We start from the raw sequence: 14,694 nt of genomic DNA, 5'->3' as shown, positions 1-14,694 counted from the left end.
TAGTTTTTAATGATATTTTGCCTTTTATCTGCTTACCCCCATTTACCTATAAAAGAAATTCAACGTGGAGAATGGCTTGGAAACATCCATGGATTATTTTTCTAAAATGATATAACCTTTAAATCAACATGTCTTGCATGGATCCATAAAGTGTCCAGTGCCTTTAAGGCACTCAAACATATCGAAAAGCATGCACCCAACGCAGCTGGAGACAAGAGAGCACACCCACTCCCTACTGACCAGAGGGTCCGGTTTCCAAGACCAGGATGTTCCTCAACAACATGGACTGGAAAAAGCGGAGGGCGGGTCCCAGTTGGGTCACAGCATGGAGGATGAACACGTCAAACCCGGGAGAATCGGACCCGTCAAGATGGCCCATCGCCTTGATACCAGAGCCAGCGTTATACTTGCCTCACAGGCAGCATTCATGACTGCCAGGGGCGTGTGCCTGAGGTGCAACAAAGTCAAATAGTCGGTTGTTGACTTGTCACAAATGCAAACTGTCAGTCTGCAAGATAGTGGTTAAGTGAGGGGTGCGTGGCTTCTAGAAATCTTCGAGCCACTGGATGATCCCAGAGGATATTGTTCCAACATAACTTTCTAAAGCCAATTCTTCTAAGAGTCCTAGTAGTCTAGATGCCGAATGAGCCTCTCAGGCCCCGATCTGGCCCCTTATTGGCTGAGAGACAGGAGACCACAGGACTCAGGTGGTCCTTTGCCGTCACTTTGGTTAACCTTGTGCTCTTGCGTAGTCTGCACAGGACACCTCTGTCATCGTTTGGTTTTCACCGAGTCCCTTGGACCCAAGTCACTTCTCTAAAGCTAGAAGTGTTACAGCTGACGATGGGTAATAGACCTGTTGTGCACCTTTTAAGTACCTGTGGCGCCAAAAGAGAGAGAGTTGATGCTCAGAGGCAATCACTGAACGCCCAAGCAAAGGGACGCGAAGCCTTGAAGCTGTGTTTCACACCATGCCATGACTTCCATCTTGAGAACATCTGTGGTACTCACACAATCTGTTGTCAATTAGACTGAAAAGTGAAGGAGTGGAATTTAGCCAGTCAGTCAGGTGAGAGCTTGAAGACCTTATTTGGAGGAGCTAAGGAGATCAATAGCTTGTTGGAGGTGAGACACACACTCACTCCCTGTGAGACATTCCTGTTGACAAGACACATGGAGCTATGCTAGAGCCCTGGATCTTGAAGAGCCACGTGCTGAGATGCTTATACCACCACAGGATCCACAAGACTTTCCACCCACTCTTCTGTGATCTTCCTGCATTTGGCATCATTGCATGTGTTGTGTGAGTCTGAAGAGGACTTTATAGATTGGTATTGGACATATGTGCTAATATCAGACTTATGGACTTGATCTGGACTGGGCTGGGATGTTTTCTCAATATTCAATTGCTCTTGTATAGAAAGCTCTTTCTTATACACATATGAATCTCCCTGGATTTGTTTCCCTAGTCTACCCAGACTAACACAACACTGAAGTATAAAGACGTGAGACCCTCATGTATTTTTATGTCCTAGCCTACAAATGGTCCATATAGTTTACAACTACATATGGTCTATGTGCTATGAAGGCATGGACTATTTCTAGTTCCAAATATTTAGAATGTTATGTAAAAGTGAGTGTTGTTTGATTTCAAAAGCTCTGATGAAGATGTTTCTAACGCCCCACACTTGGCGACTCCTGGCGCTAGGAATAAGGGAGGCCCCTTGGAAACGTCAAGTCCACTGAGCACGTGGGCTCCTTGCTCTCGGTGCATCATGTCCCTTTAAGACCCCGAGAAGCTGTCATCTTTTCCCTATTCCAGAAGAATGACACAATTTTAAATCTCTTACATCTGCTAAAAACAAGGTCATTGTACAGGACATATCTTTTCTCTAGCCCATAACAGTTTTTCCCTCTAAAAAAATCATACACACATACAAAAAAACTGCTTGAGCATTTGAAAAATACTTTAAAATCGCTAATTCCTACAAATTCTAACATCATTCTTAGCTCACTTTATAGCAAAGATATCCCGGACAGTTAGTGGCAGGTTATGGAGTTTTAAAGCTAGAATTGTTACAGCTAACAATAGGTAATAGACCTTATGTGCACCTTTTAATTATCTGTGGTGGCCAAAAAAGATTCAATTCACTCTTGAGACTGGCATGCCATACTGTTTACCTGATGTGCAAACAGACATCCAAATTTTCTTTGGGTCAAAAAGTCCCATGGATTTCATCTGAAAGAGTCGCTTTGTTAAAAATTGGAGTCCTTGATAAACAGAATGGTTACTTCCTTACAGCAAAAGAATGAAATCTGTCCCTAATCTATGCCCACATAGGATGTTCAATGCAAAAGCCATGTCAGCACTAAGTGCTTAATACATGCTAAGATATGGGTTCTTTTTAACTGGACTATCAGGCCCATTAATATTTAATGAAATGATTTTAACTTTATCCACAAAAACACTCACAATGTCTTTACATCCATTCCCTGAGAGCAAAATACCACACACACAGAAAAAAGACTATGAATCTTCACGAAGTGAAAATTCTTTCTACAGGACAGGTTTAGTCCAGAATTTCTGTCTACCTGCTGCTGTCCACCTTGGAGTTTGACGACAAAAATAAACCTGAACTGGCAATTCCCCATGCCAATCCACCAAACAATCGCAGCATGAAAACAGTGGCTTCTTCTTACTACAATGGACTGTGCGCAATTAACTAGGGTCACGTCGCCACGAGTTTTAGGAATCCATTTCCAGGCTCTGCAGCAAACCGTTGTCTTGTAAAGCATCGTGCCCATTGTTTGCCTGGTACAGCAGTCTCGAAGTAAAATGATACTCATTTGGGCTTGAATGATTCAGTTTGGGCACCAGAGTCTTTTTACAGAATTCCAACCGTCACATTTACCCGGAAGAGTCTGTTACGGAGCGCAGATCCCATTATCCTTCAGGAATGCTTTCGTCTGTGGCCTCCCAAATCTACACACCCTAGCTGAAGATTGTCTTCGCTCTGAGCCCGAAATCGTAACTTTTTTCAATACATAGAACTTCCCAAGACCTAGTTCAAAACCCCCCAAAAGGAAGTGAAACGGACCCATTGTTCAGTTTCTAAGGAGCCCTGGTGGCACAGTGGTGAAGCACTCAGATGCCTATGAATGTGATGTCTCTATGTGGGCACTTCTATAGATTTAACGTATACGGCTCTATAGCCAGTACCCTCAACCCTGGTGCCTGTACTGACAGTCCCCCTGCCCCCAGTGGAACAAAGCAACTGCAATCACTCGGGACTTGAGTCATATTCGGGGCAAACTTACTTAATAATCAACTCATCAAAAACGAAGTCATATTTTTTTTAACACCTGTCTCAAAAACCCTCCTCTGGCAGCGTTGGGGATTTGAATACCTTTGAGAGACTGAACATCCAAAGGAGTCCGTGGGACTGATGTCGTGGAGGCGCGGAACATTTGACGTGGCAGTGGCAGGAGCTGTGAACATGCCACAGTAGGAAGCAGCCTTCCATCGACTTCAAAGCGCCAAGCAGCTAATTATCTAGCTCTCAAGAGCAGTGTGGACTTCCCACGACAGCTGTTAGGGCGAGGACACACGGGTACCTCAACAACGGAACATCAGCCTTCAGATTGGGTCGCGGTTCAGCTTGGATCTCATTGGAAGGGAACCCTTATGGTCTCAGCTTGGTTCGATTCAAATTAGGCTTAGAGTTTCCCAGATGGCTGCGCAGCGCAAGCTTATTGCTCAGCCCAGAGCCTCCGCTTGGCCATCACCTCAGAGCCGCGGTCAACGTGCTGTTGGCATATGCTCAGGCTCCTTCTTGGAATGCCACGCGGTGGGCGCTAGGCACTGGAACTCTCTCCTCCCTGCCATGTTTGTGAATTCAACCTGGAGGGGTAGGGAACTTGGGTGAGACAAGAAATGCTTTTTCTTAAGGAGTAATTTTTAATCCATCGGTCTTTCTCTTTCTCCTTCTCTGACTCATTTTTTTTTAACTGACAGAGAGGATGAACTGGTTTTGCCTGGTGCCTAAGAGGTGGGATGTTGTCCATGGCTGGCCAAATAGAGAGGCCCAACCCTCTCTATGATTTGACGTGCATGATTCGGGCCAGGGCCAGCTTGTCCAGACTTGGCTAGTGCATCGGCGTCAACAGACAAACTCCTCACAGCTCCAGATCAGCCAAGGAAAATCCCGGCAGAACTGGGTGTGTTCCTGGCCTCCCCTCGCAGAACCTCCCATTCAGGCTGGTGGTCACACTTGACGGGGTCCAGCACCATTTGGGATCCAGAATTTGACCTTCTTGAGCAGCCTTGGGTGGTCAGGAAGCAAAAGAAGGAAATGTGCCCCAAGCAATGAACCCCGACAATTGAAGAAGAGGTCCCTTAGATGTGACCTGCTGGAGACAGGACGTGGTGGGCCCTGAGGGGGAGATACTGGCAGAGTATTAGGGATTAGAAAGCCAATAAGGAAATTGATGAGAGAAGGAAAACCTCAAGAGATAAAAATTAAATCTAATTAAACCACCAAACGATTCCACTTGATGCAAACTAACATTAACCCCTTTCCAAAATTCCCTGCTCTGAAGTGTTCTAAATCAGTCGTCTTGCACCTAAAATTGAGAAATGATGGATGACAGTCGGAGCCCAAGATTCATTTGAGGAAGTACATCGGAACTCGGCCTCCGGACAGCTCCCTCTATCCACAATTCAGCGATGGGAGGAAAGCGGTCACTAAACAGCGTGCCTGGGAGAGAAGATTATAGAAGATCAAAGGCATAAATCTGATTTGAACAGTTAAAACTGGGTCAGTTGGTACCTCCTATGATGCCGGCTGGACCTGATCTGGTTTCCAAAATGTCCTGTATTTTTGGTTTGTATTGTTTGTTCGTATTAGGGACTATTTCAGAGTCGTATGCATGGAGGGCACCCTCCTGAAGCTGCGTTACATGCTTTTCTGTGTTGCGGTATGTGAAAGTCAGGACTGATGAACCTATAGGCATGGCAAGTAGAATAAGGGTTTCCGGGGAGCGGGAGTTACAATGAGGGGTGGAGGGGGGAGACGGGGTTAAAAGAGAGATGATGTCAAGGACTCCGTGTAGAAAAAGAATGGTTGGAAATGGATTGTGCTAGCAATCATGCAATTCAACTTGACGTGATTGGACTGTGGCATGATATGATATATGTATCAAGTTCCGATGAATAATGATTTTTTTTCATCAAAAGTTGACACGTGAAAAAGTAACACTTGGACAGAAGTCCCCAGCCATTGCGGGCTCTACTGGCCCCGGGTTCCCAGCCACTCATTTCAGTCAGCCACACGATGTTCCTGGATATGTCCAGAGTCCCAAATGAGCTCTCCTGGTTTCAAGCAGCTGGTGACTGTGCGCAACACACACAGAACCACCTTCTTCTGGGGAAGCTTCAACGACCGGGGCTCTTCTTGTTCCTCCACGTCCAGGCAACAGATATCGTGTGTTGCTTCTGCCTCGGGAGCAAACTGTTCTCCCGCTGCCTGTGACACGCGTGGCCCCAGTGAGTTGAACCATGCATGCACATGTTCCACAAACTGACTATCTTTAAACGTGCTTCTTTGCAGTTTGCAGATCATCTGACAATGAAGTGCCAAGCAAAAACGGGCTCTGCTTCCTGTAGCCAAATTGCACAACAAGCATTCGTCTTTAATGTTCTTGGCTTTCCTCAAAGACTTCGCATTTTTCTAGAAGGATCTGAATGCCTCAGAAAAGCGTGCTGGATGAGTTCCCAAGATGCCAGGCTGTTGGCCAAACTACACAAAGGGGATCGGCCACAGCCGCTTCCTTCTTCCAGGGGAACATATGCAAAAAGGCAGTGTCCGAGCTCTGTCCTCCGAAGGGACACCGAGAGGACAGTGTTCCTCCAGGCGCTGTCTGTGCAGAGCCTAGCTTGGTAACCAGGTCTAGGTGTTCTGGTCTCTGTAATGCAGTGTTCGTCGGGGAATCATAAAAGTTAAGAATTAAAATGAGATTTAACAAGTGTCTGGTCCAGGGGCCTGATCCACGAGCACTTTGTGTCCAGTGATCATAAGTTGGAACAAAAAGAATCAACCATGTGTTACAATAGTCTACACACACACTCACCCTGAGCTGTACCAAACAAAAGGGTCATCTCCGTGGTTGGTAGACAACGGGTCAGCAGGAAAAGTGGGCAAAGGATATGGAAGGAAAGAAGCATAATTGCCTTTGAGATATAAAATAGGAAATTATAAGTACACGAAGATCACTTTTCAAGTATTTCATAGATTTCTGATGTAAGTGTAAGTGGGTGCATCTACTATAGAAGACAATTGTCAATGTATAGGAATCTGTATGCCTGGTAAAATTTTATATAAATAGCTTATTTGCTGCCATACTTGTTGCACTACCAACAAAACAGTGGGGAAATAACCTAATTATCCATCAACCATGGTTGAGTCCAATAAAAGCCCAAACCAAACTCATTGCCATCAAGTTCATCCCCTCATCGTCAGCCCTATAGGACAGGGCAGAACTGTCCTTGTGGGTTTTTGAGGCAATGACTCTTTAGGGGAGTAGAACACTTCCTCTTTCTCCCACAGAGCTGCTGGTGGGTTCGAACCGCTGATCTGTGGTCAGCAGACAACATGCCATCAGGAGCACTGGCAACCCAGTAACTGGTCACTCAGCTGCCAACTAAATGGTTGGTTGTTCTGAAGACACCAGAGTCTCTGTGGAGTTAGGATGCGGCTGTTAAATTGCACACAGAGGAACCCGTCCGATAGGTTCGGACTCACCCCAGCCCTACAGGACAGAGTGGATCTGCCCACAGGGTTTCCAGGGCTGTGCCCTTCATGGAAGCTGACTGCCTCCGCTTTCTGCAGACTGGTGGGTCAAACGGTGACCTTATAGTTAACAGACAAGAGATGAACCACTGCTAATCAGAGCACCTTGGAAACCCTTGGGAGTTTAGTTCTACCCTATCCTATAGCATCACTATATAATTCATATAACATCACAAAACTAATTCAACAGCAATGAGTTTGGGGTTGAAAAAGTTCATGGAAAAGTGAAATGAAAAGATAAAAGAATGTTTCCACTCACTTTTTGAAGTGCCCTGTCGTAGTTACATAATCTGTTGTCAACTTGAGACTATTAGGAGTAAAGGGTGGAGTTTAGCCTGTCAATCAGATCGCAGTTTGATGGCCTCATTTGGAGGCATTAAGGAGATAAATAGCTCACTGGAGGTGAGGCACACACACTCTCTCCACCTGTCTGACTGTGAGACATTCCTGTTGACAAGCCACATGGAGACACACTGATGGCAACCAGAGCCTGGCAGCTGGAGGAGGCACATGGAGACCCATGCCAGCGCTCAGATGCTTCTACCACCACTGGATTCACAAGACTTTCCACCCACTGGCCTGTGGTCTTCCTGCATTCTGCGTCATTGCATGGCTGCATGAGTCTAAAGAATAATTTATGGACTAGTATCAACTTATGGGGTAATATCGGACTTATAGACTTGATCTGGACTGGGCTGGGTTGTTTTCTCAATATACAATTGCTCTTTTGTATAAAGATCTTTCTCTTTTTTTGTTGTTTTTCTTTTTTGCCTTAACAAATCCTTATTTAAAGCTTTCTTACGTACGTATGTCTCCCTAGATTTGTTTCTCTAGTCTACCCTGACTAATACACACCCTTATTTTAAAAATCATAGAAAGCCACTCTCAATACCCATAATAGAAGTCTGTCAAAAGAGACAGGAGATATAATCCACCTCTATATTGTTCAAGAAAAAGCAAGGTGACTCAGAACAAGACATATAGGTTGGTCCGTCTTCTTGAAAATGGAGGGAAGGATTACATATTCAGTTGATCTTTGAGCATCACAGGTTTGTATTTTAAATGCCACGAGGTGGCGCTCATCTATACATGAGCAGTATTGCACCAAAAAAACGGCATCTTGCAGTAAAAACTGCTCTTTTGGGTCCTCCTGTGTTTCCGTTGTGTTTAGTGCAGCACTGGAATCCCTGAATAACGCCATGTGAAATGCCTCTAGGGATGCCGAAGTGCTCCCAAGAAGAAAACAAAAAGGAATTAATTGATAAGTACCAGAGTCCAGGGTCCCCCACTGCAGTGGCCCTCATTTCCCAAGATGAATGAACCCAGCAAGGACCATTATAAAAAAAATTAAAAGGAAATCCAGAAACCTTTTTCAGCAGCGACACCATCAGGGAGACAGACGAAGTCTGCTACTCCCCAACCCAGGGGCCGTCTGGGAGACGCTCGGGGGCAGTTCTACTCTGTCCTACAGGCTCGCTGTGAGTGGGCATCTACTCGGTAGCAATGAGTTTGCTGTTGTTGTTTTAATGCTATTGGGACCAAAACACCTTGCACTTTGGGGGCCGTGTCGTTTTATCGCATATTAAAACTACAGCTTCCGTGTAGATGTAAACAACAGCACCTACGTGATGTAACACGCACAGAGACTATCCGAAACCCAATCCACCGCCATCAAGTCAGTCTGACTCACAGACCCCCTATAGGGTAGAGGGTGGCTGCTCCTGGGGGTTCCCAGGACAGAAATCTTCATGGGAGCACACTGCCTCATCTTTCTCCTGTGAACTCGCTGGCAGATTTGAACAACCGGCCTTGTGGTCAGCAGCCCAACATGTAACCCATTGTGTCAACAATGCTCTTTAAAACCTATGAAAGTTGTTGATTATGGTATTGGTAAGGATGCCAGTGAAGAGTGCACTATGTAATGGTTCAATCCGGAGGGAGCCAAACATGATGTGTGTCTTCACTGCAGGAGGGCTGGCTGTGAAACGATCCCGTGGGGTAGAAAGGTCGGTGACTGGAGGAAGACTTGTTCACGACATACCTCATCATAATCATTTGTGAACCATATTAAAATATTATTGTGTTAGTCTGGGTAGACTAGAGAAACAAAGCCAAGGAGACTCATATGTGTCTCTATACAAGAGCAATTGAATATGGAGGAAACATCCTAGCCCAGTCCAGATCAAGTCCACAAGTCCGATATTAGCCCATATATCCAATACCAATCAATAAAGTCCTCTTCAGACTCATGCACCACATGCAACGATGCTGAATACAGGAAGATCACAGGTCAGTGGGTGGAAGTTCTTGTGGATCCAGTGGTGGTGTGAGCATCTCAGCACTGGCAGGGGTCTCCAGTGGGTCCTCCAGCTCCAGGACTCTAGTGTAGTTCCATGTGTCTTGTCAATGGAAATGTCTCGCAGGGAGTGAAACTGAGTCCCCCTCCAGGAAGCTGTTTATCTCCTTAGCAGCTCCCAATGAGGTCATCAAGTTGTGACTTGTTTGACAAGCTAAACTCCACCCCTTCACTGGTAAGTCTCAAATTGACAACAGATTATGTAACTACCATAATTGCCTAGGACAAATGAATTAGAACATAAATAAAAATTAAATAAGATGGTCTAATCCTTTCTTACAAAGAGGAGCCAAACACTGCCCTAAGTAGTTATTCATTCCTCTCATGGTTTTCACCAATCATGCAAGACTTTTAGGCTTTGTCTAACCCTGGTGTTCTGGAGACAATTATGAAATCCAATAAAGCACATAGAAAATCTCATACAATTTCCAAAAATAAAAATCAAATTTTCTGGAAGGAAATGGATTTCTGTGTTTGCTTGCATTTCCTGCCCCCCACCCCATAGTCTCCCGCCCACTTTTAAATTTAAAACCACTTTAAATGTAAGCCATTAGTCTCAATTATTTATCTGTCATCTAGCGCCTTAACTTGCAAGTCTTCAATCCAGAAGATGCACAGACAGGAACATATCCTGCTGTCTGGCCCTGGGAGTGTGTGAACGAGCCAAGAGACTCCCTCCCTGCTTAACTGGCCAACAGAGGGTGTTCTTCAGGAACTGCTAGCTACAGGAGCCTCGAACCGAACCGTGGAAGCCTTTGTCTGCTGACCTCACAAAGCAACCAGACACCATTCTAGACTAAAGATATCCTTCAGGAACGGCTTTGTCCAGAAGCTCTGTTGATAAAAAGCAATGCTTCCTTGTATCCCTGGGATAGGTAGTATCTTCCTTCAACAACTCCTGTGAGCTTCACCCACTGTGGTCTCATTCTTCCCTGGTGAGTTCCACTGTAGCCTAGCTTCATCATATTACAGGAGTAACAACCACTTCCGGGCAGGAGCTCAGAGAACACACCAGCCTGCAGGCAGCCCTTGCCAAGGAACGCACATGGATGTTTGGATAGGCTCCCCAAGATTAGATACTATCCGTACTCCTAAACTCCGCCAGGCCAGCAGCTGGATGCCTCCTAATGGGAAGCAGTGGGGAGCAGCACCCCGTCTTGGCCATAGAGTAATAGACGATCCAATTCGGGAGGCAGTTCTCAGCTCTGTGTTGTTCAGAAAAGAGCCTGAACTCCAGACAGGATTTTCCAGATGCAAATCAGCAAAGAAAAAAATCCTTCAGCTCAAGATCAGGTCGTGATGCACAGCACCGCTGTACACTCACCACCACCACTCCCAGTCCGTTCTGATAGGGCAGAACTGCCCCAATCATTTCTGAGACTAGAAGGGAAGAAAAGGCCTCACCTTTCTTGCTTGGAGAAGCTGGTGGTTTTGAACTGCTGACCTTGCGGTTCACAGCCCCACATATAACCATTACACCATCAGGGTTCCTCTCCACACCACTCTAAAACTAGTGCTTGTCAATCTGTTCCCTGAGCACAGGAATTCTAAAAACAAAATAAAACCAAACCCAAACGTCCCGCCATCGAGTTGATGCTGACGCCTAGCCCCATAGGCATCCTGTAGGGTTGTTCCTATGGGTACAACTGCTTGTGTGGGTTTCCGAGGCTGGAAATCTCCCTGGGCTTTCCTGTGGGTACAACTGCTTGTGTGGGTTTCCGAGGCTGGAAATCTCCCTGGGCTTTCTTCCAGAGGGCAGCTGGAAGGCTTGAGCCGCTGCCTTTGTCATTGACAGCCCAAGTTGTGACCCACTCTGCTATCGTGGCAATGCCTGCATACTGACCGATGCCGATTAACAAGAGGGATTCAAAAAGGTTGTGGGAAAACGGAATGGAAAGCTAATAGACCTTTTCCATGGGCTTTTTGAAAGCCCCTGCTCCTTCAGTTAAAAGTAAAAAAGCCACTTAATTCCACAGCGAAAGTTCTCTTCATCTTCTAACACAACAAACAAAAGGAAAACATTTGGGGAACGAAGCCTGCATCTTGGCAGAACAAGAAAATTCCGAAGTAACTTGGAATTTTCCAGAAGCAAATGTGAAAGTGATCAGAAGCATCTGTTTTCCTTTTAAAATCCATAAAATGACTGGCCCTGCTCGATGCTCGCCCTCATGAAGAGATCCCTGAAGACAAGGGTGTTACAGCAATGTGTGATGAAGAAAGCCGATGGTGCCCAGCTGTCAGAAAGAATCGCATCTGGGGTCTTAAAGACTGGTCTTCAAACAAGCAGCCATCTAAGAGAGACATCAACTAAGTTCACATAAGAAGCACATCAACCTGTGTGATCCGAGGATAAGAAATAATAAGATCCAAATCCAAAGGAGGGAATGGTATCAGAGCTTAAACTGTGAACACTCAATTTGCAGAAGGCAATGGATGACAGTGGAAACCCCATTTGCAGGGCCCCCACGTGGAATAAGTCTCTGGTGAAGCCCCTCTGACCATAGTTGAGGGATGTGAACAGTCTTGCTTCAGACAGAGAGCCTGTAAACTTAATTATGGCAGATATAATTCCGCTAAAATGTGATCATTTGGTCTCTTTTGGGACCCATTTTTAATTTGTTCTTGGTTTAAGACTTCCTGCTTTTTTATTGTTTTTTTCCTCTGTTTGTTTTGTTTTTGGTCTTTTTGCGGGTTGGGGGGGGGGGCGGCGCTGGGTGTTGCTGCTGTTGTTGCTGTTGTTTTGGCAGGGGGCATATTTTCCAGCATATGGAATTAGGGATGAGTGAAGCTATAGAGACAGTAACTCGATTAGGAGCTTTGGGGGGCTACAGGAAAGGAGGTAAATGGGGAGCTAATAATAACTACAAGAGGAAAGAAATGTCCTGGAACTGATTGTGGTGATGATTATACCACTCTTCTTAATACAATTGAACTATGGATGTGTAGGATAGCCGAATCATATGTCAGTAAAACTTCTTTTACAAATCCATGAAATGAAACATCACAGTCAACTGACCTAAAAACATGTCCAGTGTTTCTACCCTTGATCTTAGCCAAAAGGCTGAGAAGCGATCAGTGTTTCTGTTCTAGCTTCTAGCTTGTTGTATAGTTACCTGGGGGTCTTAAAAGCTTCCAGGCAGACATTTGAGGCATTCTAGCCCTGGCGGCATACTTACGTATCGGGCTGCTAACTGAGAGGTCATTGGTTTGAAACCACCAGCACGCTGCTTAGCAGAAAGACTTGCTTTCTACTCCTGAAATGAATTACACTCTCAAGAACCCACAGAGGCAGTTCTGCCTTGTCCTATAGGTAGGTGTTTGGTTTTTTGGAGTTGATCTCTACTTGCCTGAAGCAAAAGAGGAAGAAGGGGGATCAGGAAGGATAAGAATGTGCGGCTAGTTTCCTCTATGAATAACTGCCTCCTTGGTCATGAGACCGCAACCAATGGTGTCTGCCTACCATTACTGAGCACTTTGATCCAAGAGTCCAGATCAAAGGGGTAAACTGTAGAACAGAATTTCAAATTCTCATGGACTCCAGATTTCCTGAAGTCATGGCAGTAGGATAAAACTGAGAAACTCGGGCTCAGCTATCAAAAGATCCCAAACAAACAATTACATTAGTGCGAAAGAGGGAAGTGGAATGGAGTGGAGACCCCAGGCCCATCTGTAGACAATTGGACATCTCCCCCAGAAGGGTTACAAGGAAGGGACGATTCAACCAGGGTGCAGTATAGCAGCTCGAAACACATCAGTCCTCTAGTTCCTGAATGCTTCCTCTCCGCCCCACCCCCACCCCCATGACTCAGTCCCACCTTAAAAATTCAACTAGACCAGAGTACGTTGGTACAGATAAGAGCTCTCAACACATGGAATTCAGGACAGAAAACACCCTCGGGAACAGTAGTGGGAGTTGCAATACCATGAGGGTAGAAGGGTGGTGGGGGGTGGGAGTGGGGGTGGGGAGAGGAAAAGGAGGACCCCATCTTAACGTTATATATATACTGTCCCCCCAAGGGGGGACAAATAACAGAAATGTGGATGAAGGGAGACAGCAGACAGTGTAAGATACAAAATAGCAATAATAATATATAATTGATCAACGATTCACAAGGTAGGAGGGGGGATGGGAGTGGGGGGGAAGAGGAGCTGATACCAAGGGCTCAAGTAGAAAGAAAATGTTTTGGAAATGTTGATGGCAACGTACATACAAATGTGCTTAAAACAATTGAATGATGGCTTGTGATAAGATTTGCCAGAGCCCCCATCCAATAAAACGATTAAGAAAAATAAATAAAACCAATAAACTATTGCCACTAGATAATATTTTTTCTCTTTTTAGTTGTGATTTGGTGGATGTTTATGGAGCAAATTGATCTTTCCATTCAGCAATTCATACACGTTTGGCTTGGTGACACTGACTACAGCTCTAAAATACCCCTCACGTCGTTTTTAAAGCCAGACAACGGCTTAGGTTAACAAGCTTAAAAAAGCCTGCCCATCTCAGTTAGGCATTATGCTCTCTTAACAACTCTCAAGTGAGGGTCAAATTGAAAAGGGCCACCAAGGAAAAGGAAAATCTTCGGGAATTGAATGTGGCGATAATTGCACAACTCTTCTTCTTTTTTTAATTGGGAGTTAATACGTGTATCATTCCTTAGCTCCATCACGTCAAGCAGTACTGTGCAATTGCTACCCCAATCCGTTTCCAAACGTTCTTTTCCTTCCTGGACGCCTTGACATCGTCTTTCTTTTACCAGCACCCACCACCCCACCCCCGCCACTGTACTCCACCCCCTGAGACCCGTATTCTACTTGCTGTCCCTATAGGCTCATCTATCCTGGGTTTCATCTACCGAAAAACAGAGAGCCCAATGACATAACACATCTGAGATAAGCCCCAATAGGAACCAACAAAAAACAGAAAATGTTGCAGACCTGACCAGGTCCAGCATGCACCAGAGGGGGGAGGTCAGCTGACAGAGTTTTAATCGTTCGAGCCATTTTGATCTCCTTTAGTCATCTCTGCAGTCACCAGTTTAGCAATCAGGTTCTTCCCCTCCCTCCATGATCGAGGGAAACACTGGAGGCTCAGTTCCTGGGTCGATCTCGCAGATGCACCTTGGGCTCCCACTGTCAGCCCTCGCCTCCAGCACACCAGATTCTCACAATTCAGGCTCTGATAGGGTTCCCTCCTTCGGCTTCAGGTGATGTGATTTACAACCCTTCAGTGATTATCATGACTTACCATCCTGACTGCTGTCAGTGTGCTTCTTCCATGTGGACTTCGTGTGCGACTCTTCTTGTGATGATTGAAGTAGTGAGTTGTATGACCTGTGGATGAAGTGCTAATAAAACTTTTATTGAAAAAAAAAAGGAGGGGGTGCAGTATAGCACTGATGAAACACACAACTTTCCTCTAGCTCTTTGGTGCTTCCTTCCCCCCACTATCATGACCTCAATTCTACCTTACAAATTGGATTAGACCAG

At 45.4% G+C, this 14,694-nt stretch overlaps 1 pseudogene; it reads right to left on the bottom strand.

Annotated features, from left to right (window-relative positions):
• Window positions 1–12,120: 12,120 nt before the first annotated feature.
• On the bottom strand, window positions 12,121–12,277 carry LOC115871270 (annotated as a pseudogene).
• Between the last annotated feature and the right edge of the window lie 2,417 nt (window positions 12,278–14,694).

This window comes from Echinops telfairi, unplaced genomic scaffold, assembly GCF_000313985.2.
Source record: "Echinops telfairi isolate 266 unplaced genomic scaffold, ASM31398v2 ScPeMD7_4225;HRSCAF=4972, whole genome shotgun sequence".
Classification (NCBI taxonomy): domain Eukaryota; kingdom Metazoa; phylum Chordata; class Mammalia; order Afrosoricida; family Tenrecidae; genus Echinops; species Echinops telfairi.
The sequence above is the reverse complement of the archived record's forward strand: the minus strand, read 5'-3'. Positions and strand labels throughout refer to the sequence as shown.